The 27,913-nt window shown below is 34.7% G+C and overlaps 1 protein-coding gene across 5 annotated transcripts in view; it reads left to right on the top strand.

The window, feature by feature from the left end:
• Nucleotides 1–27,913, top strand: part of LOC114002819 (cadherin-10) — a 96,381-nt gene that overhangs the window by 11,921 nt on the left and 56,547 nt on the right. Inside the window, exon 2 of one of the 5 annotated variants that reach the window (XM_027749114.2) lies at nucleotides 18,551–18,697. The exons of 3 other annotated variants lie outside the window; for them this stretch is intronic. The gene's annotated coding sequence lies outside the window, so the exon portion shown is untranslated. Of the gene's footprint in view, nucleotides 1–18,550; nucleotides 18,698–24,077; nucleotides 24,162–27,913 lie in introns of those variants that run through there. One more of the 5 variants, XM_039378092.1, reaches the window with a different exon arrangement.

Below are 27,913 nucleotides of genomic sequence, written 5' to 3'. Positions count from 1 at the left end.
TAGTCCACTCTGAGCTGTTTGTGTCATGTAGTACTACTCTTTGTGAAGGATGAGGTTTTGCTGTGGGAATAGAAAAGCATTCACTTGACCAGCTGATATCCTATAAACTAAAAATATAGTTTCTTCAGTATTCTTCACATTATATACCATACAGCTTTTTAAAGAGTTCACTAAATTTGAGATCAGCTTCTTTTTTTTTTTTTTAATTGCAATTGGGATTGAAGATTGAGTGGAGTAAAGACGTAATTCCTAATACATAGATTGTTGAACTTTGATAAATTTTCCTTAGGGAAGACTATAACTTTTTGATGTTTTTTTCTTATGTCTGTTTAGTTTTTTATTAATATATCTACTGATTATGTTCTTACTTCCCTATCCTAAAAAGGAAATATGTCATTCTGAATGTCCACTGCTTGTTCTTTGCAATTTGCAGGACACTTAAGCTTTAGTAAAACAATTTTTCTCTCCATATTCATCAACTCTGTGGTAAGTCTCTGCATGTCAGTGCTTGGTCAAAGTAAGTAGAATGGTATTCATAACTTGCTAACCAAATGGAAAAGTCAAATACTGAAGACATTTCTTGTGCAATTCCCTGAAAAGTTTGTTCATTTTTTCAGATGGGAGCCCTAGGAATGCAGATATTTTTAATCTTTTAGTGCCATCTCGTGGCAAGAGGATAATTATATGAAACAAGGAGATAGTCTTTTCTAACACACAGTTTCTACGCCTACCAGCAAAATGCCTTGCTTTGGCGATAGATATGTACGTATGAATTATAATAGTGAATGTAAAATGGCAAACCAAATCACTCACAGGACAAAACTCTCTTTGTTTTTTTTTTTTCTTTGCAAGGACCTATAAATATCAATTTGAGAAATCTCACAAAAATTGACTGTCATTACCACATAGAAATAGATTTTTAGTCTGTCGCATTAGATCCCTGTAGAACTCTTAAATCCTTAACTGATTCAAGGCAATTGTCAATAGATTTTTATTGTATTAGTGCATTATATCTCTGTAGAATACTTTAATACTTAGCTAGCTCAAGGCAATATCCACTTCAGCATCCTGTAATGTTTAACAGAAAGCTAAGATCTGTGGTAGCATTCTTGTTTTTCATTTTACTTTCTGGTTTTAGCTCAGGAAAATTCATACCAGCCTGCATTCAAAAAAGCAGTAACAGCACAAGAATGCTGTATATTTTCCTGATATTTTCACTGAGATTCAGCAAAATGAGTGATTTTGGTTTTGTGCTAAGTGAATACTAATTTAATACCTTTGTTTTTTTTAAGATAATGCCTGTTGGTGTCTGTAATCAGTGCAGATCACATTCTTGCTCAATTTCTGAAGGAGTTTTCTATGTCATAGTCCATATTTGATTCCTTAGCCCTAACTTCCATTCTGATTAAAGTTCCTAGATGCAAAAATACTCCCTGTAATAAGCTGGAAAAAAAATAAAGATGTCACTCCTGCTTATACTTAAATTTTTAAGTCAGGGGTTCTCATTTCTTCAAAAGAAAGGTTGATTTTTTTTTTCTTTTTAAAAGACATATATTATAGTCTGCTTCAAATAACATGAAAAATATGCTCATCATTGAAAATCTATTGCAAATTATTACTTTGTGAGTTATTATTCCTCCCAGCTGAGGGAGGAAATACTATCAATCAAAATTAGTAAAACACTGTTTAAGATCTCACCTTTGAAATAGAAGTAGTGTTCCAATTGGATATTTTTGTAATGTCAGATGCTTTCACTACTTTCTGTACACATGACCAATACTGCCTTGTTCTGTATTACACGCTTTCTAAATTTGTTCAGAAAATAAAAATATTATAGGAATAGCAATACAAGATATGTTTTCTCTCAATTATATGGTATATATTAAAATCTTAGTCACTAGAATGTGATTTTTAATAAACAATCACTAACTGAGGTACAGTTGTATGCTGTGCCAGCTCATCACTGTGATGAATCAGTCAACAGCTGAAGCATTCCTTTTGGTTGGAGATAGTGTAATTTCTTTGCTTAAGGTTAGCTGGGTTAGATAGAGATAAAACTCTATTGTCCATCAGCAAGAATGGAGAGAAGAATCATAACATTATTGTAAGAAGATACAGAATTTCAACAGTTTTGTACATGTATGTGATAATGCCATGATTTCCTCCTCATCTCAGTAAAATTCTACTAACAAGTAACACACTCAAATGGTTTTCTCTCCTTCTATATCTGCCTCTTATAGTACACTTTGCCTACAATATTAAAGTAAGTGAATTAACAAAAGAAAGAGTTGCAATTGCTCATTCAAGTGAATTGACATGGTGTGAAGTTCCTTACAAGGAAGACAAATCTAAATGCATGTCACAGTTTCAATAGAAACATGGACAGAAAGGTGTGAAGCTTAAGGCTTCGAAAATGAAATCTTAAAAAGTTTTCTAGAAAGTTATTTCCCCAAATTGCAACTTAACATCTTGCTCTGGATTAATACACGTTTGTAAGCATGTCAGTATAATTTTCATGCGGTTACATTTAATGCAAATTGAGCACAGAATATTTTAAAGAATATTCAAGAGGGGAAATGTAGAATGTTTTGGTGTAAAATGTTTTGGTGTAGAATGTTTTGGTGTAGAATGTTGGTTTAAGGGTTTCTCAAAACGTATTCACTTATAAAAGCTTCAGGTAGGCAGGCAGCATGCTTCACATGAAAAACACGGAAGTAGACAGGCAAAAAATCAAGCACAGATACAGAAAGATGATGCAGAATGTCATAAATTACCAAAAAGAAAGTCTCCAGTGAGATGTGATTGTGTTCATGCAGTGCAAAAAAGCAGAAATATAACTGTGATAAGTCAGTTGACATTGCGGAGGAACAATGGATTGATTGATATGCATCCCTGAAGCACTTCAAATAAGCATTCACTTAGTTTCCTGAACAGAAGAGTTTTGAAATTTAGAAAGTGTTGTAAAGGTTGCATCTCTTAATTCACATGAAAATGCACTGCACCATCCTTCAATAAATGAAGGATAAAGCCATATGTAAAAGAAGCATGATATTCAGATAGAAGAAATAATAGTTTGGCCAAGGATGGATTTGAGTAGAAATAAATTTGATGTGAGATTAAGCGAATTTGCAGACAGTGCTATGTGGAAAAGATGGCCATAAAAGAAGATGAAGGGATAAAAAGAGTATGTAGATAGTTAGGAAACTGTTTTGAAAAGATGAAATAATTCAACCAATCAAAGTCTTCATTGAAGTTAGAGAGGGAAGAGGAGACACGGTCAATTAAAGTGATTGTTCCTACTTGTGGAGCATCTAGAGGTGAAAAGAAAACAGAAATTAATTATTTTGTGATTATATTCAGGAAAGTCTGGAAATATGTAGAGGGCCATTTCAGAATATGTTTTTGAAAGAAGTAGAATTGCTAGAATCTCCTCATCTCTATTGTAAAATCCCTTGTATGGCCTCTCTGCAAATTACACCTGTTGAATAGTAGATTTTTCTCTTTCAATCCCAGAGTGCATAATTTAGTTAGAATTTTAGGCAGGTAAGTAAATACATTATTTATGCTGGAAACCGTTAGATCCTGTATATAAAGGAGAGACCGAAAAGTGTCTGTCACCTACCTTGTCTAGATGATCAAAAGGAAAAAAATGCTTTTTAAAACTTATTCTGGGGTTAGATTGTCAAATAAGGTTGATCTCTGATCTGTGGAACTTGTGTATTTAGTGTGTACTCCTGACTGTCAAAATTACTTATATCTAGTGTGACAACCATCTAGTCTAAGCAACATGTACCTTGGCTGTGGCAGTGAAAGAAAAAAAGCCATCTTGCTGTACAACTGCAGTAGTACATAACTGACATGTTTCAGGGCCTGCATGCCTAGAGAAATTCTAAACAAGACATAAAGTCACAAAAGCACAGTTTCCCAACAATCACAACTGCTGTTCTTGCATCCTAAAAGTAGGTATACTGTCTTTTCAGACACCTGCAGAAGCAGCCTGAATGAGTTTGCTGCTATGACTTTACCCTTTGGAGATTACAATACTCAGGGCAAACTGAGAAGGGCTGTTTAAGTTGAAAAGAGAAGTGCTAAAATAGGAGTTGTGACACTGATATGTACTTTTTGACATTAGGTTAAAAAATCATTCCTTTACCAAAGTGAACTTGGTTGTTTTCTCGTGAAGATGAACAGAGAAGACTAGGTATACATTAGCTGCAAATGAAGCAATTTTTTCCTTCCCTAAGTTTTACAGTGTAGCAATAATTTAAACACTCTTTGAAGGTTGAATACAGAAATAAGACAAACACTAAAATTATTTCTTATTGGACTGATGTAATGAAGTCAATGTGCTTCAGAAATAAAACTATGTTTTCCTGCAATGGATTTATATCCATCTTCTCTAATGTAAAGCACTATGAAACACTGTCATGGAGATAACTGTCCCTTTTTAGTAAGCAAATAGTCAGTGGAATTCACAGAATAGTCTGAGCTGGAAGGGACCCGCAAAGATCATAGAGTCTAGTTTTAAGTGAACGGCCCATACGGGGATTGAACCCACGACCTTGGCAACTAACCAACTGAGGCAACAAAAAACAAAAGAAATTGCAGTTTCTTAAAAATGGGAGCAAAATTCCCTGCCTTAACACATTTAAAAAGAATTTAACAATTTTTTTAATAGCCTCAAGATGTCTTATGCAGGACAGAAACATTTTCAGAGAAAATAAACCCTTATGTCTCTAGAACTGCCTCTCCGAGAGCAATCAATCAAGTTCTCAGTCAAAGAAAAAAATATATCTCCAGATATTCCACTGACCTTATGCTAGTCTTAGACCAGGCTATAGCCCTTTTCTAGCTCCTCTGAGTTTCTGACAACTGATTTACATGAGAAAGAAATAGTGACAGTGATCAGCTCTCCTGCTTTCTCTTTTTTAGTCTACATTGCTATCCACAAGGACTCCACGGTTTTTGAAAAGACCATATTAGAGTCTTTCTTCCTACTAATTTAAAAAAATAATCCCAAAGGAGAGTAAATAAGAGCTAATCTGCACTGCCTCTTTCTGTGTGTTTTGGTACTTTCTCTGAAAGGCATTTTGGTTAACAGCAGCAGTCAGGTGCTCTTGTCAATTAGGCCATGCTTGAAGTACTGTGTGCTTGTTCAGGTGGAAGAGTCATGCATGTGAAGAACAGGAAATTCAGAGCTGGACAGCACTGGGGAAGCTCCTCAATGTCAGTGGATTTCTGATGTCCTCTTCATAATTAGAGGGAAAGAGTTTGCCTCCAGGAAGGATTAAAAACCACCTCCTACTCTGCGTCGCAAACTTGGAGCTTGTATGAAGAAAACTGCAGAAGTTTGAGGGCCAGGGCATGTTGATAAACTCAAATGCTTCTGTGCAGGGGAGACTCAAGCATTTCAAAAATTATTTAAGCTTGTATTTAATTTCCGTAAGTGTTGACAGGATTTGATCAGATTTATAAATTTTAGCACATTTTATTTTTTTCTTTTAATGCTGTGCAGATATGTACACACTCGTGCTTTGGGCAACTTAGTCCTTAATCAAAGCTGTGCCTTGTTTTGAGACTAATTTTCTAGCAGAAAATAAGAATAAAACAACTCTGTATTTCTGAGGTTAACTATTTTTAACTTCCAGTTAACCATCAGTCTCACATATTTGTCTCAGTTGATGCCTAGTAGTACTGTGTTTAGGATGTATCATTTTTTCAGACAATTCACTGGTTTCCACCTTGATTTTAATAAAAGGGTAATTTTAATTTCTCAAGAAATTTTTAGAAGGCAGTGTCTTTTTGCGCAGCCTTTCAATGATGTCCAGTAAGTATTTGTCAGGTAGTTGATTTAATTGATTCAAGAACCACAGTGCACATTCTGCTTAAGTAATGAAACAAAGAGGACATTGGAATGAATGAATCTTACATAGAATACACGTGATCAGAGCTTGTCCTGGCAGAGAAATGCAAAAGGAGAACGTAGCTGATCATTCTTATTACCTAGGAAGCACTTAATTGCTTCAGGGTGCATTGAGTAGAAATTTTCACATCTAAAGCAATATATAAAATTATATATTTAATAAAACAGTAACAAGTTGTCTCACTTAAATACTACAGTGTTGTAAGTCTCACACTGCCAAATATTTTAGAATTATTAAATCTTCCACATAAGACTATAATATAAAATGATAAGGGAAATCAAATTACAAACTTTCCTTTATGTGCTTTTTTATGCACATATTTTACTCCTAAAATTTCAATGTTTGTTGTGTCATCCTTTATATATTTCTGTTCACAAAGTTATAACCAAAATTTTTGTGATGTTTTTATATTGCCCAACTATTATCCAGAACTTGATCACCTCCTTTCTTTCTGTGATGTGTGGGTGCTCGTATTATGATGTTCCTTTTATGTGTTATGCTCTTTGCTTAGGACATATTTATGTTCATTACTTCTTACTTTATATTTTCTGCCAACCACAGATGCTTGACTTTCATCTGTATGATGTAATATAACAAATTAAAAATTGAATGCTTTGAAATCCTGGTTCTTGTGAAGGACTGGTTTACTGTGACAGGCTAAAAAGAGCCTGAAGTTCTTTGTGAGAAATTTTATTATGTAACTGAAACATAGAATTATTTTTTATATCAAGATATATGAATTCTGGCTCGGCACACAAAATTTCTGGTTTAGTGTGTCACTAAGTACTGTCATATCTCTTCCAGGTATAATCTTCATGGACTATATAACCAGGATCCACAAAAATTGGTTAAATTTGAATAGACCTAATTTTGGTAACAATGCCCCGAAACCACATAAAAGACGATGTGGCACAGTAGCAAGGAGAAACAGTAAAAAATTTTTCAGACATCAATAATCATGGGATAAGCCCTTTTACATCTACCTGGAAGAATAAACTATCTCTAGGGATCAGTACACACATCCAGATAATTCTGGAGATGCTATGATACTTTGCATATGCTTACAAATATATTTTTTCTAGTGTTCACTCTTTTACTCATTTTTAAACATTGATTTTATAGTGTACTCCAGTGCTTTTAAGAATATTCAATGCTCAACAGTGTTCATGATGTACAACTACAGTTTCTGGATAATTTTCAGTATATATAGGCTATTGTTTATGAAGATTTAATTAAAGATAAGTAAGTTTTTATCATATATCACTTATTAGGTACTGATAGGTATGTGAAGCAATGGGGGTTATTGAGTTGCAGCAGTGTTTGTGCATAAGCACTGATCTCTTATCTATATGTGCATTGCCTTGTTGTTTGCAGAACAGCAAAGATTTCAGAATTGCTGAAAGCTGCTTTTTGTCCATTTATTATATAATAATTAAGGAACACAACCACCACTAACCCCCCCCCCCCAAACTATATCCACTTTACTTAGTCTGTGGTCTTATTACCTACCAGAAATTTGAGTTATACAGGTGGTTGGGCAGCACATGAAGGTTATTGAGTGAAATATAAAATAAATCATAATATCATAACTGATGGGGTTTTTTTGTTTTGAACTTAAACTGAACTAACAATCAGTATTCAGCCTAGAAAGGGAGCACTGCTATTACCACTAAATACCAAATAAAACTTACAATCAAGTCTTCTTTTTATTTGAGATTATACAGTTATGAGTTTATAGGTTTTGAGAACAGCACTCTATCTCAGTTTCATCCTGGGAACTTGTCCTACTAGTTGAGCTGGTTTACATATAATCTCTGTGGCTCTTTCCTTGTAAACACCGTGGTGGAATTTGATTATCCTCTTCAAAAACCTTCCATCTCCCTTGAGGTCTGGGCCATAATTGAGAAAAATTGGTTTATGGGGGAGAGGAGAACCAGGATGTCTTAGTTGTTTAATGGGAGATGAAACACATAACCCAGGGTACACATAACATCTGAAGATATGCAACTTTATCCATTTAACACTACACAGGAGTGAAAAGCAAAAAATTACATCTTTCTATAGTGTGTTGGAGCTTCCAGCATTAAGACCTGTGTAAACTGTCTAGTCTAGGTGCTTGAATTTTCTTATACTTCTGGTAAGTCTTTGCACTGAATTCTTTGACTAGCAGTGTTGTGGCCTGTTAGAGACAGTCAAAGATATAAGGCATTTATAAACTAAGTAGAAAAGACTGGGGAACTGCTCACAGAGTTTTGAAATAACCTGCCCTAACTCAGGTTCATCCATGTCCACTGGCTAGGTATCATATTTTTATGTGTAAGTAAAAACATTCAATATATAATAAAATAAATCTTGAAACTTTCAAGTCTGATTAGGAAGTAGTTTACCAATTTAATAAAATGTTGATTCTTTTCTTTTTTTTTTTTTTTTTAAGAATTTTTCTGTAAATTAAGCTATATTGATTTGTTTCCTCTGCTTCTTTCCACCACAATCTCTTTGGAAACATAATATTTTAAGTTTGATGATAAAGGACATATCACATTAGAGCTAAGTGTGATTTGAAATGGTTGAAATATCTAAAAGAATCAAATATTATATTGGAGACAGGTCATCCTTAATAGCAGTGTGATTACAGTTTTCATACTATCTTTCCTCTTTCAGACAGCATTTCTTCTGCATGCTTGGAATCATTCCATCTTCCTTTCCTTGAAGACACAGCGGGTATATAAGCATTAACCATTTTGTGTTCAGGCCCTCAGGCTGTTTTCTGTTTCCAGTGATGTTATAAGGTACTTCTGAAAATCCAGTAGTCTAAAGTGACAACTCTAAAAAAGCAAATGGACGGTGAGCTACTACTAAACAAAATATGAGTAGGCATTTAGTTTTTCAAATTATGTTTATATCCCTAGAGGGCTGTGGAAGCCAGCCTGCAAATACTACTTAAGTTGAATCTAGGTTAACGGAACATTTTATTATTTTCAATTTCACAAAACTGTATGATTAAGATTGGCTCAAAAAACCTGGTTCTCCTACTTTGTTCAGTTATTGTGCAGAAACGAAAGATATCTGAAAGTATACATTACATAATAGCCTTTTATTCCTTTTTTTTCAGTCTAAATAAAATGAAGTTCAGAGTTGGTCTTCTGGGTATAGCACTTACAAGATTAAGGATGGATAGAGGTGGAAAAGGAAGGTAATCTCCAAGACAGTCTTAAGAGATGAATTGTACTATATTAATGTGTGCTAGTTCTGTCTGTAGAAGTAATTATCATAAAAATTACCAAAAAAAATTAATTCACTGGGCTGGTTTTGTGTTTTGCTTTTTTTTTTTTTTCTCAGCTACAAATTATCTCAGCCATTACTTCTTGCCTGTTCAGTAGACATGGATAACAGATAATCCCTTGTCCTGTTTACTGAAGTCTTTCATATTTCTAAGTTATAATTTATTCTCCTGTCTCATATGCCTTTGTTTTTTAATAACCTAAGGACACCAGTTTGTTCACTTGTGCCAGTATAGTCATGACAGTTTCTCTTTTACTCTGATTTCTCCACACCTCTCTTAAGGTGTGGTATTCAAATGGATCTATTATTTTAGCTGAGCCCTTCCCATGCTTGTCTGAGACATATATATATGAAGATACACTTTATTTTCCTCATAGGTAGTAATCCTCCTTATATATTGGTTTCTTTTTTTTTAAATCCAGACAATGCTCTTAAATAATATTCAGTGATCTGTTTGCCTCATGAACATTTAGATGGTTGACATTTAGTAGTTTTTCTCTGTCCACAAGGCATGATAATTATTCAATCATAGGAAGAATTTAGAGAGGAATTGGAGTGGAAAATATATATTTTTAATCAGAGAATGACTATTCTGAAACTGTTTCAGTCAATCCATGTTCTCTAGTAATGACAAATTCATTAGGCCCAGGGTTTTAAAAACCTGTAAATTGCAGTGAACAGTGTGTGGTCTTTAAACATTGTTGATTCCTATGCTGAGGTGGTTTTATTTTATCAACATAAGAATGCACTGCTACTGGGTTGCTGGATTTTCTGAATGTCTTCTCACTGAACGAGTCACTCCATAACTTAATAGTTGCCTTGCTTACAGCTGCACACATTGTCCAGCGTTGTTCTATCCACTTCAGGGGGAGTTCACATCACTTTCCACCTAGGAATTGTTTATGGATTTCTCCAGTGTCTCATGGCTATTGATTGTAAGCTCATATTGCTACACAGCTCACAGGATTGCAAAGCATGGTCATTCATACCTAGGTTCTTCAATTAATCCTTCCCATTCAATACAGAGATCATAACATGTTGCTGCCAATAAGAGTTGTATTAGCTACCTGTCCTATATCTACTTTCAGAAGCAATGCTGCTGTGAGGACACACTGTATTCTCTGACTTCATTCATTCTATCTGGAAAATATTATTCCTCCACCGAGTATTGAATCAAAATTTTCAATCTTGATTCTCTTTCTAATTCTCTTACAGAATTATTTCATCCTAGATGTCTCTGAATTTTCTTTCTGTGCCTTGACTTTGTCCATTTTACCTCTTTCTTTTTCTGTTATTCCTTTACACTGATATTTAGCAATACAGTGTATTTTATATTTTTGAGGTGCTTGCTTCCCTATGTTTTGAATGAAATGATAGTGGCTTAGCCAAAGTCTAATTATTTCCTGCATTTCCTATGCCATTTTTGCACTACAAAAGCTTTTGTTTGTGCCATACAGTTTCTTTCAAAAACTACTTCCTCCTTTGGTCTTCTTGGCTTTCCTGCACATAATATTATCATATTCTTCCAGTCCTATGGGATACTGCACCAGCTGTCTGTTATGCTTATCATATGATTTTCAACTTTTACAACAAAACACTGTACAATTTTCTCTGTTCACTCAGTGTGTTTTTTGTATTAATACACAGATGTCAAAGATATTTGATAGATGACTAATTCAGTATCTTCTTCATCCTTTCTGACTAGCTGTCACTTGTTCTTTTTATCCTCCTCTCCCTTAGACTGGTTTCCTATTTCCTGTTTATACCTAAGTTACATGTCTGTTTTAGCATACCCATGTTTCATCTTACTATATAATCCTTTTTACTTAGCACCTAATTCTTCCTTCCTTATTCCCCTCCAGGTCCCGTAAGAAAGAATTCATCTTTATTTAATACCTCAGTGAAAAATGGCCCCTAAGTGAGGAAGGCTAAGCGGTCGAGGTCATGAATTTATTTCCAGAATATTGTTCTATAGAAGTGATGTTTTGTTCCTTATGAGAAGGTTCTCTATAAGATAAGGAATAAAAGGAGCTTCTAATGAAAAGAGTACAATGATGTTACAGATCTTGATACTGTGGAAAAAGCTTGCATACTTTGGTCTAGATGAGCATTTGTAGCAGACCTCAGCAATTTGCATAAATAAAGCTCCTGGAGGGGAAATTAAATTGGAGAAGGTTATCAAACAGGATTTGGAAAAATACTGAGTCACAGAGGTATTGAAGAGGCTGGTGTCCTATTGAAGAGAAGAAGGGACACATAAAGCACCTGTCAGGGCGGAGGATAGAAATGACAGCAGCAGTACTGCTGCTCTGATCTGGTTGCTCTGTGACATGACTTCTTGCTGACCTCATTGTCTGTCAGGTAGCGTTTGATGTCTTACCTCACAAGTTGCCAGAAAAGTGCAAAACTTTCAAACCTGATTTTGGTATTTATGATTTTTGTGGTTTTGATATTTATTTTCTTCACTTTCATAAAGCTGTCTGTCTTAGAGTTGTACTGAGTAATAATAAGAAGAGATTGTAGTTGGAAGGTTTGTTCATAAGCACAGGAAGAAATTACACTTGAGTTCTTAAATCTTCACTCATATAATAGTAATTACAAATGAAATATCTCTTTTACTTTAAAATAATATTTACAGAAGAGGGAGGAAATAATTTCTTGACTTTTCCTCTAAGTTTTGCTGATGTTTATATATATATTTCATAACATTGTAGTTCTGTGCTTCTCATCACTGAGGAAAAAATCTGATAGCTTCTTTCGATACCATAATATACATTTTAAATATATATCACATTTTTCTCTGAGTGGCATCAGTGAATATCTTCAGCAAGTATACTTCAGTCACTTAAGTAGTTGGCTTTTTGTCGATGAAACTGAGAACAAATCCTTGACATTCTTGTAGTAACATAAAGATAACACTGTCATTAGATTCTTATGCCAGTCTACCTTTCTCAGACAAGTGTTTGGAAGAGGAGTAAAAGAAACACCAGGGATAAAAAGAAAACATTGAGAAAAGAAAGGATAACTGTCAACATGCCAATGAAAATTTATGTTCAAAATATAGGCTAGAACAAGTAACTCAAGAGTGACACTGGATGGAAATTGGAAAAGTGAACACAATGAGTCATAAGAATAAAAACACTCAGTGGGATGTATTACCATTTAATTTATGTGACCTTTACAGCCTGTTAAGAATCACTCTTACTTTCTGTTTAGAACCATTGATCCATTGGACCTTAATAAATTGATGTAGGACCTCAAGTAACCTTCCTCCTATGTTCGTCTAAAGTCCTAACCTTCTTATAATTGCTTGCTTTACTGTAAATGAGAACAGGAAGTTTTAAATGCTCAGCATTGCTTCTTCCCATGCTGACATTAGCATTGGTTTGATGCATGTTTCTTGGCAGGTGCAACAAATAATGTTCGTAGCAGTATGACAGAGATCCTGTCTGATAAGCCTTCCAGAAGTGAGAAGCTGGATGCCATCCTGTAAAAATATCAAAGCAGATTAGGTAAAACAGTAATTCTTTAGCTCCTAGTTAAGTCATGGTATGCTCTGGATGGAAATAGATTTACTTCCCCTGGAGTGATTTTGATAACAGATGGTCAACATTTCCTGTATTGACACTTCCTATAATATTTTTTACAGAAAGTGTCAGAATATATTGTAGTATGTGTACTCTTCTAGCTGTATCTTTATGGACTTATTTTGTAACCAGCTTTTGGACAATGGTGTTACTAAAAGATGTAAGATTTAGGTTTTCCTGATGACTTTGTAACCTGAGAAGTGTCCATCACATATACTTTTGTGATCTATATTGTTTCCCTCCATGCAAGAGATTTGAAGAAATCTGCTGGTAAAAACGTACAGATCATCTGGTTCCTGCTATCCCCAAGAAGTACCTTTATTTAAGATAACTTTCTGTAAGAAAAAAAAAAAAATGGATGACCTAACCCTGTAAGAAGCAAAGCACCACACAGCTGCTCACTCACTCCCCCTGCTGTGGGATGGGGAAAAGAAAGAGAAGGGTAAAAGTGATATAAAAGTGACATAAAGAAGGTTTAATAGGGAAAGCAAAAAATGAATTGAGGGATTCTAGTATGTTATGCCTCTAGTGGGATTAAGTGTGAGATTTCTTTGCTTTTTCTGTAGCTGATCAAAAATTTTAAAGTATTAATTGTTTTACAGAATATTTTGTGTTTGTCCAAGCTCTCAATTGCTAGTGTCAAAAAACTCAGTTATTTGCTGCATGCATCTCTATATATTTCACATATGGAGATTTGAAAGGCTTTGCCTTTAAATACGCAGAATATCAAACTCCCATTGTCCTAAGAAGACCTTTTTTCAGGGCAGCTTTCACAGGGATCTGGGTGGTATATAGATCATTATCTTTTCATTTATGAGGATGGAAGTCTGTTTATAACTGAGCTGACAGTTTGTGGACATTATTGACTCAAAAAATTGGAATTAGAGAATTATTTTTTACAGTCTCCTCGTGGTTACCCATTTGTGATCTTTACAAGGGATATTTCAGTTGCTGTTCTAGACATCTGATAAGTTTACAGAAGAATATTCTGTAGAGAAAAATGTGTATATATTGCCTAGGACAGCATTTCTCCTTCAGAAATTACATAAAAATATTGCATATAATATAGCACAAGGAAGGATTAAGACCCTGTAAAAGCACTCTATAACACTTCTAGTAGTTTTTAAACTTCAAAGATCAACACATTATTAACTACTGGTAATTCCTTTCAGTTTGAAAAAACTACTGTTGTTTAAAAAATCTCTTAAGTTAAATTATAAGCTGTTTGTATTGTAATGAAACAGTCCCTTGTTCTAAAAAAACCCCACAAATAACCCCAAAAAACAGAGACTAGATGGTAATAGACAGGCATAAATTATTCTAGTATTCTAAATGGCTTGTATTTCTCTTGTACAATTCTTATTCAGTCACATTAATTACAAATAAACAGGGTTTTTTTCACACAGAAATATGTTTTGACTCCTAATTGACTTTTGATCACAACTGAACTATAAGCATTCAGTTTCCAATTACAATAGCAATTTATTCATCTTAGATTCAAAATAGAAAAAAAAAGAGACAATTAAAAAATGTTGTAAATATTGCATGCATCATAAAATAATTACTTATATAAAACCATAGAATTCACTCTACAACAGGTATATTGCTATAAATCATTGAGTTTTACTGGGATAAATGTAATCCTACACCAGTATTGATTTTATAGCTGACAGTATTTGTGGAAATACATAATTTTAATTAAAACTATTTGTTGCTTAACAAGGGAAGGAATTGGATAAATCTATGAAATATGAATCCATTTTCACTTTGACCATGACAGTTACCTTGCAGTAATACAGTATTCTTAAGCTGTCAGGCAGCCTGTTTTAGTTGTTTGCTTACCAGCTAAATGTGACAACATATACACTGTTTGCATTTTGTTTTCTGACTGCTGTGGGTGTAGTTGGAGAATCATTGGAGCAAAATAGCAAGACTCATTGTCACTTTGCATAGAGGCAAAGACCCTGCTTAGTAGAGCCCCTTGCAGCTTTGCATTTTCAGTTTGGACTAAAGAGCTGTTAGGTAAAAGATTGTCTTGCTTGATGGGACAAGGGACATGCAGGGCTGGTTAATATTGGTTGAATAGCTAATATTGGTTGCTACTTTATGAAGGTCCAACAGACATGTAAAAGGAATCTGGGACTGTAGTCATAGAGCAAAAACAATGGAAGGGAGGAAGGGAGGAAGAGAGGAAGGGAGGGAGGGAAGGAGAGGGAGAGGAAGAAAGGAAGGCAGAACAAATTAAGCACACTTGATTGGAGGGGACTTATCAGAGAAACAGAATACAAGTGGGTTTCCTTGAAATACAATATTGAACAATATGAACAATAAAATATAAATCAGAAAGTAAAACAAAGTCTTGATTATTTTTTCTAGTTTTCTCTTGGTTTCCGTTCAGAAGAGATTTTTTTCTATCTTCATATAATATTTTATTCCAACTACTATATACTTTGCTGAATAAGTATCCCTATAGCTGCAAAGTTTATATATGCAGACATACTTATATGCACAGAAACAAAACAAACAAGCAACTGTACCCAGAACCGGATAACTTTAAATTTTATCAGCCATTCAACCACCTCTCAGATAGCACTTACAATAAAGCCTTAACTGTCTGAAGAGCTCCAGTTTTATAATCTCAATTCCGAAGCCTTTCATGAAATTGTCTCAGAGAATTCAGATGAAGAAGAAACCAGCTAACACAAAAAATCTATCAAAAGTTCCAATTCTATCCATACTCTTTAAAATTTTTTTTTCTCCTTTACCTTGTTATGTTATTCTTAGTTCCTGATAATTTTAGCAAATAATTATAGGCTCTTATTTTATTTGTATGACTATTTTCTTCATTTCCTCCAATATTCATTTTTATCCAGGAAGAGAATTTCTTCTTTCTCTTGACTGAAATGGATGAAAACTTTCCAACAGGTGCTTGTTTTAGATAATACACCTATAGGTGCTGTAGGGGCTCTATGTTTCCTGCCAATTGCCAATTCACTATATTACAGTGTTCCAACTTAGAAGTCAGGTTGGCCAAAAACTGTTGTGTTTCAAAAAGGTAACATGTCACCAAAGTGAACCTTACCTACGTTCTCACCTCCAAATCATTTTATAAATACCAAAAGCCAAAAAAAGTTTAAGAATTCCTTTTATTGTCTGAATTAATTGTCTGTAGTAAAGAAATCGTGTACAAAATTTCTTGAGTTATCTGCAAATGATGCTGAAACCTCATTCTTTTTATTACAGAGTATTACAAAATAAAGCTAATTTACTCTGCATGTGTTACTCTATGGCATTCTTTCACCAAAAAAACCCAAACAAACCACAAAACAAAAAATAGAATACTATGGTACTATGATACCTAATGCATCTTATATTTTCAGTTTAATACAGTTTGTTGGATGATTGCTTCAGACTGTTTTAGAGCAATACTAGTGGTCACTGGGGATGGGGAAATGAAGAAGCACAATGGTTTCTGTCAGAAGGAAACCTGTTCAGGTGTCCAGAAGTTTAGAACATTTCAGTTTTCAAGTCCCTGAATAAAACAAAGTGGTTAGCCGGAAATTCACGGGTAACCAGACCTTTTTGTGTTACATAAAAAACTAGGTCTCGCAAGTCTCAAAATATGTCTTCAAAATGTGTTAGCGCCTTGGAAATTATTGAGGAAAACTTGTTCTATTCCATTTTTTGGTTTGGTTCCTAGAGATACTAATTGGTGTTGCAAGCAGAAAGCAAGAGCAGGGAGGGATTGCCAGAATGTAACATTGCCAGAATATAGTAACGTCTGTAATATAATATTCTACCTGGCTTTGATTTTTCTTCTTCTGAGGTCTTTTTGAACTACATGTTTACTGGGCAGCTGTCATGCCATCTTACCTCTTTTTCTGTGTTTCATCAGCTATGAAAAAAGTCTACAGTGTGGAACAATTTCAGTGAGAGGGTGATGAGAGACCCTAAGACTTGGTGATCAGAACAGTCTTCTGGAGAGGAATGGCCTCAGTTAACATCTCTGACTGATTAGTTGTCATCTGTACTGATTTTGAGAGTTATGCTGGAAGATCTTTACTTTCCAAGGTGAAACAAGTAAATATGCACATATACCACTATGGGACAATAATTCCTTTTAATTTTTACCATGAGTCAGACTTTATTCTTTGCTACTTGGTCCCTCTCTTTGAAAATGTTATTACTCTTGAATATCTTCATGCCTTACACCATAGATGTTGCTACTTGCTGCTAAGCAAGGTTTGGACCTGGGAAAGGAGATGCAGGTTGCTGATTTTCTACAGTCTTTTTTCTTGCTTCTCACTCTCCACTTTGTCCTATTTATCAACATATGCCTTGTTTAACTATTGATTCTCCAGACACCTGGATCATGCTTAGACCTTCAGGATGCAACTGCTCATGCACTAATTACAAATGTCCTGAATTTGCCTTATATCTCACATCTCTTGAAGACAAAGGCTGCTCATGCTTATCCACATAGCTTGACTCAACATTTCATCTGAGACACAGGTTTCTTCACTTAGGACAGCAAAGTAGACAGTGTTCCTATGGATTAGGAAGATTCTGTTTGTTGTTACATTTTGTAGCTGCTCATCAGTCCACACTCAATTATATCACTACTCTATTACTTGAGTTATGCAGCTATAACAACTTCAGTGTATTTATAGCTCTTCAGAGTATAGCTTTATCCTATGTAGGATAAAGCTAGGGAGGAGTTTACTATTGTTTACTTGTCTACCACACTCTCTTCTTACTGAGCAGCCAAATGATTTAACTTGACTAATAGTAAATCTATTACTATTCATATATTAATGACCTCATGAAACAGGTTTGAAGCGGGGTATGTAACTACAGGATACAAAATAGAAGCCTCTCAGAAGAGGACAAATGAAGGACCACTCAATATTGTATCCTGAGACTTCAAAAGATGCAATTTGACTTCTTGCCTGTCACATACTTGCTATACACTCTCAGATGATCTAGAATAATAGCATAATATTTTATTATGTGTTCTGTAGAGTAATAGAAAAGCTTATATTCCTTTTCTGCATCATAGATGAAGTACTAATGAATGTCATAAAGATTGCTAGTGTTGCTGTAACTGTAATTATTCAAGAAGTTATAGTTGACGTATAGAATTTTTAATAAAGTCAAAATATTTTACTAGCCTGTCTTGCTGTATTTGGAAAAAAAGGAAACCACAAACCAAAACATTCTTTCAGGCATACAAGATGTTTTTTGGTTCTGAAATAGAAAAAGTGGATTTTATACAGAAGTTGAAGAAGTTTTTTAATTTTAATTAGAAAGCTACATTACATTAACTCTGTAAACAAAGAATGCATATATGCATATATAGTTGTCACCAATGAAACAGATTGTTATGAAAAGAATATTTTACAGAATAACAAGAGACATTTAGCTCTCAAAGAAATGAGAGGTTTAGTTAGTTTGTAATCTGCAGACATGGAGGTTAAAAAGGAAGGGAGAGAGAATATAATGCTCCATAAAACCAAAAACTCAGTTGAGTTAATTGGTTTTGGCTTCCAGATGAGTTTTGAAGTTCTGTTACAGGTTTATCTTTGAAGGTGTTTTGTTGGTTTCCCTTGAAAATCAGGAGAGAAAGATGAAATTATCGTTCTGAAAAAAATGTCACTTGTGGCACCTGGACGCAAATTGTGGCACCTCGACCAATTAGCCATGCAAGTTTGTTTCCAGTGCAAAGTGGTTGCTGATTTCCACCCATGTATTTCACAGAAAAGCATACATCACAGTGTGTGAAATGTGTTACATTACGGGAAGGAAAAAACCCCAAACCAAACCAACCAAACTAAAAAAAGGAGAATTCAGTTATCTAGTTCTCCAGAGGAGTGGTTGAGAAGAGTCCCTCTTCCCATTATTGAGGTGGGTATTACAAATGCTTTTCTGCACATTGATTTTTTTTTCCTGAAATAACTTTTAAGTATGTATTTTGTCAAGAAGTGTTCTACATAGATCACATTTGGAAAAGAAAAGTAAGCATGTCTTTATTTGACTTTCATCACAAATTCAGTGATGTTCTTCAGGCTGTCTCTGCAATAGATCTATATTATTACTGCTTTCTCAGATGCTATGGTCAACATCAAAAAATTATAACATATAGAAAATCAGCAAACCAACATATATATATATATCTGTATAGCTGTCAACCATGAAAGATATATCAAAAGAAGTTGTACTATACAAACATGTTCTTAAATGTCAGCAGGTTTGCCCAGTGAATATTTCTGAAATCCACAAATTTAACAGACTTTTCCAGCTAAGCTTGCTATTACGTTGGCCTAACCTCTCTTGCCTTGAAAGCTGAGATGCTAACAGAGATTATATAAAGCATAGAACTCTACAGATATTGCAGAAGGCATCCAAAACACTTTTGATCCAAGTGTGGACTGCAGGGTCAGACCATGCATAATTTAATTTATCTGATCAATGTCTACCTCTATTTTTTTATACAGCAATGTAGGTATATGTATAAATAATGTTTTCTGAGCATAAAAAGCACTCCTGAGTGTAAGTGTAATTATAGTACAGGTGGAGTTTTATAGTACACAGAAACATTCTCAAGTGAAAATTTCCTCACCTCCAAAGTTTCTAATTGTCTCGTGCCCATCAGCAGTTTATAATGTCCATATGCTACTTAAGAGCAGATATCCTTTTGCAATACTAGGCAATACACATCATTTTCATTACTTAAATATGCAAAAAGATGAATTTTTATTATATGAATCACAGGTCTTTACAGTTAATTCTGCTGTAAACCTAATTTTGAAAAGATGTTGGTTGCAGCCTGATGTGTGCGATTTTAAAGCAAGAATCACTTGGGAAAATGCAGGATGTGATCTTCTAATTAGCTCTTCATGTATACCTCATACAACAGATAGTTTCACATGGAAGAGGTAATAGCAAATATTATATTACCTAAATTGAAAACACGATGTACAGTACTTCATCTTGTTCCAATGCACTGTAGTTGGTATAATGTAGGGCACAAAAGGCTACAGATTATTATACACTATAAATATATATGGTATATTCTTAGGAGGTTTGTTGTCATGGTTTGACATTTATAACAGCTTACAGCCAAGTTATAAAGCAGAATCTATAATTCTGACTCACTAAGGGTGAAGAAATTATGATCATTTGATCCAGCCACAGTGGACAAGTATAATAAATGATGTTAACATTCCCTACTTTTTTTTTTTTTGTAACGTCAGGTCATCCTGGTCCAAGAAACTGCAGTCACCTCATAAAAGGACTTCTTTGCTGTATAAACTGAGAACAATACAAAAAGCCATACCAGGACTTAGTGTTATAAAATTATTATAGAGTAATTGAACACAAGGTGAAATTTTATGCACTTTAAGAAATATTTGCAGGAAAAAAATCAAATGCATTGCAAATGTATCTTTATGTCCTTCAATATTTTTCTTAAATATCAAATATAACATTCATGAAATTTGTGAATAATATAGTGCATTTTTTAGTATTTATAGCTTTATTCTAATAAATGTGGAAGTTAAAATCGTATGCTTCAACAAAATTTCTTAAAATATGATCCTCCCATTAGTTTCAACTGTGAGTTTTCATGAGAAATGGTTGCTTCCATTTCCTCCTGATTGCTAAGAAAGAGTGTAATCCTTCTGCTATCATCTAATTAGCAGGAATGTGACTATCCATGCTGCAGGCACAGGCACTAACACAAGTTTGAGGAGCCACTGTGTAGACATCAATGAACACTTTATTAAATTACACAGTTTTCTAAGCAGGCACAGTCTCTCAATGCCCCAATTCTTTATGCTTTAGTGAACTGGCTCTGCTCTCTGAAGCTGTAAGGTTTCAGCCTGAGCTGAAGATATAAACTCCTGATGAGATTAGAGTGAGTTTTTAGATATTTGGTACGCTTCTGTGCTTATTCTTTTCTCTAATAAGGCTTAGAGTTTGCTGGCAGGTGAAAGCATTGGATAGCAAAGGCTAGGAGATTTAAAAATCCACCTGCCCTGAAGGAAAAGAATGTCTTTTTGGTAACTGTTCAGCATTATTCTTCATAATTCATCCCGGTCAGGAAAACAGTTCAGCACAAGAAGAAGGACTATTAAGTCACCAGTTCTAGATACTCAGTGATCTCTCTGGTTTTGTTCTTGGCAAAATTCAGACAGAATTTTCTGCTATTTTTATTTCCGGAAAAATTGTGGTCTGTCAAAGATGGAATGTAACGAACAAGCGAAAGAAAATGGGGTGTTAACAAAATCTTTTCAGTGTATTCTTTTGTCTAAATTACAACAAGATAGTGATGGAAATAGATTTAATTTCACTGATAAGTTACCGTTTTCTTCTTCAGAGGAAGAAAACAACATTCTGGAGCTTGTTCACTGCTTCACTTCAGAACAGGTCATTGTCCTTCTCTCCACCATCACTCTCTTCTACCCTTCACCTAGCACGCATGCTAAATATCGCAACAGGTTTTTTTAATTGTGAGAGGTATTTTATGTTTGTTTTGGTTGGTTGGTTTTGTTTTGGTTTGCTTTTTTGTTTGTTTTTGAAAAGGAAAGAAGGAATCGAAAGTGAGAAGCTAGCAAGCATAATCAAATACTAAAATATATGAAGTAGAGGACTATTTTTTGTAAAAGAAAAAAGTCTGCTAATGGAATTTGGATGTTTTAGAAGGCAGCATGGTCATGGGCTAAACACAAAGGGAATAATCATTTAGGTAGAAATACATGGGATGAATTCACGGTGGAGGAGGTAAGAGCTAAATTTACTATCTGGGAGAGCATAGCAGACAATTTAAAGGATAAATACAACTACAAAATCTTATGGAAGGAAACTCAGAGGACTGGTGACACCTTATCTAAATGGGGGGGAACCATGTGTCTAGGACTGTATCATTTGATGTGGAAAAGCATGTTCTACTGGCTGGCAAGCAAGAGAATTTAAGTCGCTTTCAAGCCACAAAAGTAAATCTACAGCTGCTTTTGAGATGAAGTCAGATAAATGGAAAAGGTGCAGTTGATCTGGAAAGGATGATACTCATATACAGGAGAATAGGGTGGCCACTGGTAGCAGGGGCACCAGATGTAGAAAGACATAATGAAAAGAAATAATGACATGGAAAAAGAAGGGATAGATTTCTACGGGATGGAGCTTGAAAACAACTTGAGGAATACTCTGGTCATACTGGCTGCAGGCAGCCCATTCCTGAAAGCAGTTTTCTCAGACTGTTCTTCCAATCCTTCAGCCACACCTCATTTCAGCTGCCAAATAATCCTGCGAATATATAGGAAGATTTTCTTGCTTGGCCTAAATCACCATGGTTGTGAGTGAAGTCAATTGCTTATACTATCTGTAGTGTGCATTGAGAATAATTTCTTATTTTCAATAGTGTTTCTGAAAACTACAATCCTACCACCTTTGTCTATTATTCTTTCTGTAGACTGAGTAAATAAATTACCTCAAAAATAACATTTTTGTTCCTAAACATTTTATTGCTAGGTTGATTTCTAATAATTTACATGTTATAAATAATTAGATGTGAGTTCAATCGTGGACACAGAATTTGAAATGAGGCTGAGTTGAGAGGAAAGATTGTTTCATGCTCCTTAAACTTCTTAAGAATCGTATTCCTATCCACATTTCTTCTTTCCCCTTTTTTTTTCTTTTTCTTTTTCTCTTTCTCTTTCTCTTTCTTTCTTTTTCTTTCTTTTTCTTTTTCTTTTTCTTTTTTTTTCTTTTTCTTTTTCTTTTTCTTTTTCTTTTTCTTTTTCTTTTTCTTTTTCTTTTTCTTTTTCTTTTTCTTTTTCTTTTTTCTTTTTTCTTTCTCTTTCTCTTTTTCTCTTTTTTTTTTTTTTTTCTTTTTCTTTTTCTTTTTCTTTTTTTTTCTTTTTCTTTTTCTTTTTCTTTTTCTTTTTCTTTTTCTTTTTCTTTTTCTTTTTCTTTTTCTTTTTCTTTTTCTTTTTTCTTTTTTCTGATAAGTGATAAAAATCCCACCATATTGAGATTGTTCAGAACTATTATACTCTTTTTCTCCATTATTTTCTTCAGAACTGTGCCTAGGTAGTTGTTGGGAGAAGAGAGTTAAAACTGGAAGAATGGCAAGGAGGATGGTAGATTCACTCAAGTGACCTTGCAGCTGGAATTGCCAAGGCCTGGACAATAACAGTGTGGGAAACCCCATGTGTTACATCTACTGCTGTTTATCCTCTGTCTGTTTTGAGAAGTAGAATTTCTGTGTAGAGATAATGTAGGTGTTTTGAGAGACATAGAGGCGCTCTCATGGACATTCCTGAGCTTCCTGTTTTGGGAGAGAGAAGATCAAGGGTCAGAGATGATAAAAAAGCAGAGGAGATCACAGCATGATGGTATACTACCCATGCAAGGGCCCTTGATAAACTGGTGCAAATAGCAGGCCCTCTAGCATGGACTAAGCCTAACATTCCCACTTGTGGGTCTCAATCTGGGTGCTGCTTTGGGATCCTCTGGTTACTGAGGTAATGAAATAAAATTACTCTTTGTATGTCACCCATGGTTTTGTGGTTGTTCTGGCTGCCTGCCTGTGTCAACTCAGACAGCAGTATATTGTTATGCTATGCAACCTATAATGATCTTTCCACTCTTTTTAAATCATACCCTGCAAATTTCAGATATTTTCTTTCTTTTTTTTTTTTTTTAATTTGAGTTTTTTTCTTTAATTCAGCTTAGAGGGTTTATGCAGACTCTATATTTGTTCATCCAAATTATGCAGAGAAATACTGGGTAGCTACCAGGACCTGTGAAACTTAACTCAGTATATGCAATCAGATAGGAAAGAATCATCTAGAAGGGAGGACAAGGTGCCACACATGATGAAATGATATAGGGACCTCACAGGGTACAGAAATTATAAAGTTTCATATAAATTTCATGTGTCCACAAGTCACCTACCATTTGTCAGTCCTGCTCTCATAACCTCTCCTCCAGAATTTTAGTGACAAAGATAAATTTAAGTGTATATGTAGAGAACCACCATAATAGTGTCCTACTCTCAATGTCTTACTGTGAGAAAAAGAGAGTTCATCATATGCAGAGAGTTAAGAATTATTGTTAGGTATCCAAGTAATCTAATTAATAAAGAAAAGCCTCATTAATAAACAGTCAAAATTTTTATGCAAGATAACCTAGTAATATCTTCTGCCTTTTCTGTGCTCTTCTGCTCACCATTTCAATGTTGCACTATATCTTAAGCCTGAGGGTTTCATTCTTCCTTAAGAAGACCAAGGAAGGATTGTGGTGAAGCATCCAGAAATCTTTACAGGGTGGAGTATTGTATTCTCCGCAGCAAGGGAACTGGGAGGAGGTGAGGTTTGATACTTTCTTCCTCTTCAGTTTATTATCTGCTTGGAGTTACTTTTCCCAATTTTTTTTGCATTTCTGTTTGCCTAAGTACAGTTTTGGATATCCAGTTACTGAACTACCATTGGAAAAAAGATAGAATCCTTAGCCTTCTACTTTGAAGTCAATGTACTGCATGATAACTTGGGGGTGGAGGGATGTTTAATAACAAATAGGATTTGTAGTATATAAATATTCTTAAAAATAAGGCATAATGTAGTCAGACAGTTATGACTAGGCTTTGCAAATGAAGATCTGGGAAGGGCTCTATCCACATTTACTACAAACACACTGGTGGCTAAAGAGGCCAATGCGAAAAAGACTGAAAATCAAGCTGAGAAAACAAAGGCAAAGGAAATCTAAAAAAATTGTGACAAGAAGCATTTCCTTTGTCTTTGTTTTCTCGGCTTGATTTTCAGTCTTTTTCCCCATGAATTATGAAAACAACATAGAAAACACTCCTTTGAGAGAATTATTTTTGATGATTGGGAAATATGATTAGTATCACTAATTATAATACCTAATTCCTGAAATGTTAGTTGCTGAGTTTTTTTTAGTTTAGCATTGGACTATGCATATTTAATTTAAATTCCTAACAGATCAAGGCTTGCAGGATTTCATAAAGAGGACTGAATTCTGAAGTTCAAAGATATAGCTGACTACTTTGCAAATCATGTTATAATTTAATAACTTGAAGTGCGGTCACTGTGGTGTATAAGGGTTCTACTTCAGGCTATGAAATAAGCAGCTTATTGACAATTTACCAATTATCTCCTTATTTCAGAACTAAGCAATTAAATTATGAATGACTTCAGATTACTTCATTGGGATATAATACAAAAAGCAGTGAACATAAATCTGTAATACAAAGAGTAACGAGATTAGTATCCATTAAGAATTGATCATTTGACAGAGTTAATTTGTCTGTTTCAAGTACTTCTAAAAATATTCATAAAATGTATTGTCTTCTTTTTCCCTTAAGGATAACTTACACTAATAGGTTACACTTACAGATGGAAATATTTGTTGTGTTTTGAATTAGAGTCTTCTGTAAAGATGTCTTTTTAAAGTACTTGCTTCATCACACTATTCTCTAAAGCATTAGAACTTTACTTCTGGTTTTGATAAAGAGATGGCAAATAAATTAAAACAACTAAATTAGCTGAGTTGAAGGTTCTTCTGGGGCTTATTGAAAATGCAGCTTTTTCTGCACTTAACTGACATCCTACTTCCATTTTTACTGGTTTGTTAAATAGTTCCTATTATTTCAAAACCTAGTCAGAGTTTTGAATTTCATTTCTGAGATCATAAGCCAGGAATCCGAGTTCTACTGAAATAGAGAGGTACCTTACTAAGTTGCCTACTTCAAGGAAGAACCAAAATGGTAGGAATTGCGTTTCATGGCTGATAGCAGTAGGAAGTTTGGCTGTAAGCTGATGGCTTACTATGACAGAAGGTCTGTAGCCTGTGGTGGTGACTCTATACTGGTGGTTGGAGAGGGACCAAAAATTTGGGGAAATGGGGCAGAAAATAAGAAAAATCTCTCACAGTGGCTGTATATAAGAATAGCCCTACTGGTATCAACTCTGCAGAGCAAGAATAAAACAAGAACAAAACACACTCTGGTGCCTTCCATTGTAATAAAATTAAATGTCATTCTCCTCATAAAATTCCAATGTAGTTTAACCTAATTTTTCAGGAAGCATCTTCAGTTCCAAAAATATATGTCTTTTGTACAAATGGCAAAAAGGGCCAAAAGACAAGATTAGAGCTGTGAATAGATAATGTCTCCCAACTGAAACAGAAATGGAGAAAACAGGAATAGCATTGCATAAGTATCTTTCCTTAAACAAGCTTTTTGAAATGTCAAAAATTAAAATTCAGTTCAATTTGACCAAGGTTAAATACAGAAAAAAAATTCTTAAATGGCAGCTATCCCAAGTAATTTTTTTTTTGTTCAAATTTTCTCTTCACAAGAAAAAGAGCCTCACTAAAATTTCTTTATCAAAAAAAAAAACAAACAAACAAAAACCAGAAAGCAAACAAACACAAGCTTTTGGTCTATATTAAAGTTACTACTTTAAATTTAGTTCTGATGAATTCCAAAAACAACTATACATTAATGCCAAAAACGAGACAAAAAGAGAATATAATTTAATATAGAAATAGCATCCCTAGTGTAAAAGATCAGTCTCCTGGTGTTACCAGTAAATGGAATTCTGAGATGTGCATTATTTAAGGCCTTCATGGCCCTTTATACAGCTGTTAAATCTTATGAGTTTCAAACTGTATGAAGTATGTTTTAATATTATTGGGAGGGGGAAGTTTGCATGACTGAGAAGCAAAATATGGTATTTTGCAAATTTTGCTAAAATTACCTTTGAAATCAGGGGAGGTTTAAGTTAGATATTAGAAAAAGCTTCTTCACCCAGAGGGTGGTTGAGTCTGGAACAGGCTTCCCAGGGAAGTGGTCACAGCACCAAACCTGACAGAGTTCAAGAAGTGTTTGGATGATACTCTGGGGCACATGGTGTGACTCTTGGGGGTCGTCCTCTACAGGGTCAGGACTCGATGATCATTATGGTTCCCTTCCAAGTCAGCATATTCTGAGATTCTGTGATTCTGTGGATAGAGTCGGAGCAGCATTAAAACATTTTTTTTAAGTTCTGAGAGATATAGAAGTGATCAACTTGTGGAAAGTAAGTACTGCTTAATGGTTTGAAAATTGTTACCTGAAAGCTCATGGTGAAATTATTAATAGTTTCAATGATGATTGGTATATCTCCTAGAGATTGTTCCAAGAAATTTCATTAAAAATAATACAAAACCAAAAACCTGTATAAAGAAGCACAGTTAGGCACATTGTTCCTCCGCAGTAAGTTTAATATAATTTAGAAGGATATTACACAGAAATATGGAACCTTGGATATATCTGATAGATTTTAGAAAGCTTTAATTTTTTTTTCCCCTTATTTCTTTTCTATTTTGGGAAAAATTCAAGAAGCGGACTTCTGGAAGAAAAACTAGAGGGAGATTTGAGGAGAAAGACTGATAAAGTATTTTCATTTTAAACTATTTAAAGATATTTTAAACAGTTTCAAGTATTTTTAAAAAAATACTTGAAGCCAGCAAAACTATTAAAATTCTTCTGAATTCTCATATCCTCTTCTAAGACAGTTTTTCTGAAAAAATTTAGACAGTTTTCCAAATAGTTCTCCAAGGAATTAAAGGAAAAAGAAAACAACAAGCAATCACACAGCACCTACAGGATGGATAAGGGATCAGACCCAGACAGCACAGGTTTAAGAGGGGTAAATCCTGCCTGATCAACCTGATCTCCTTTCATGATCAGGTGACCCACCTGCTGGATGAGAGGCAGGCTGTGGATGTGGTCTACTCGGACTTCAGCAAAGCCCTTGACACCATCTCCCATAGCATTCTCCTTAAAAAGCTGGCATCCCCTGGCTTGGGTTAGGAACTGGCTGGAGGGTCGGGCCCAGAGAGTGGTGGTGAACGATGCTGCATCCAGTTGGCAGCCAGTCACTAGTGGTGTCCCCCAGGGATCAGTGTTGGACCCAGTCCTGTTTAATATCTTTATTGATGATTTAGATGAGGGGATTGAGTCCACCATTAGCAAATTTGCAGATGACACTAAGTGGGGGGAGGGAGTGTTGGTCAGCTGGAAGGCAGGAGGGCTCTGCAGAGGGACCTGGACAG

Source organism: Pipra filicauda, unplaced genomic scaffold, assembly GCF_003945595.2.
Source record: "Pipra filicauda isolate LSUMZ 115617 unplaced genomic scaffold, ASM394559v2 scaffold99_size2403431_pilon, whole genome shotgun sequence".
In the NCBI taxonomy this organism is placed as follows: domain Eukaryota; kingdom Metazoa; phylum Chordata; class Aves; order Passeriformes; family Pipridae; genus Pipra; species Pipra filicauda.
Note: the sequence above shows the minus strand (reverse complement) of the source record. Positions and strands in the feature narration are given on the sequence as shown.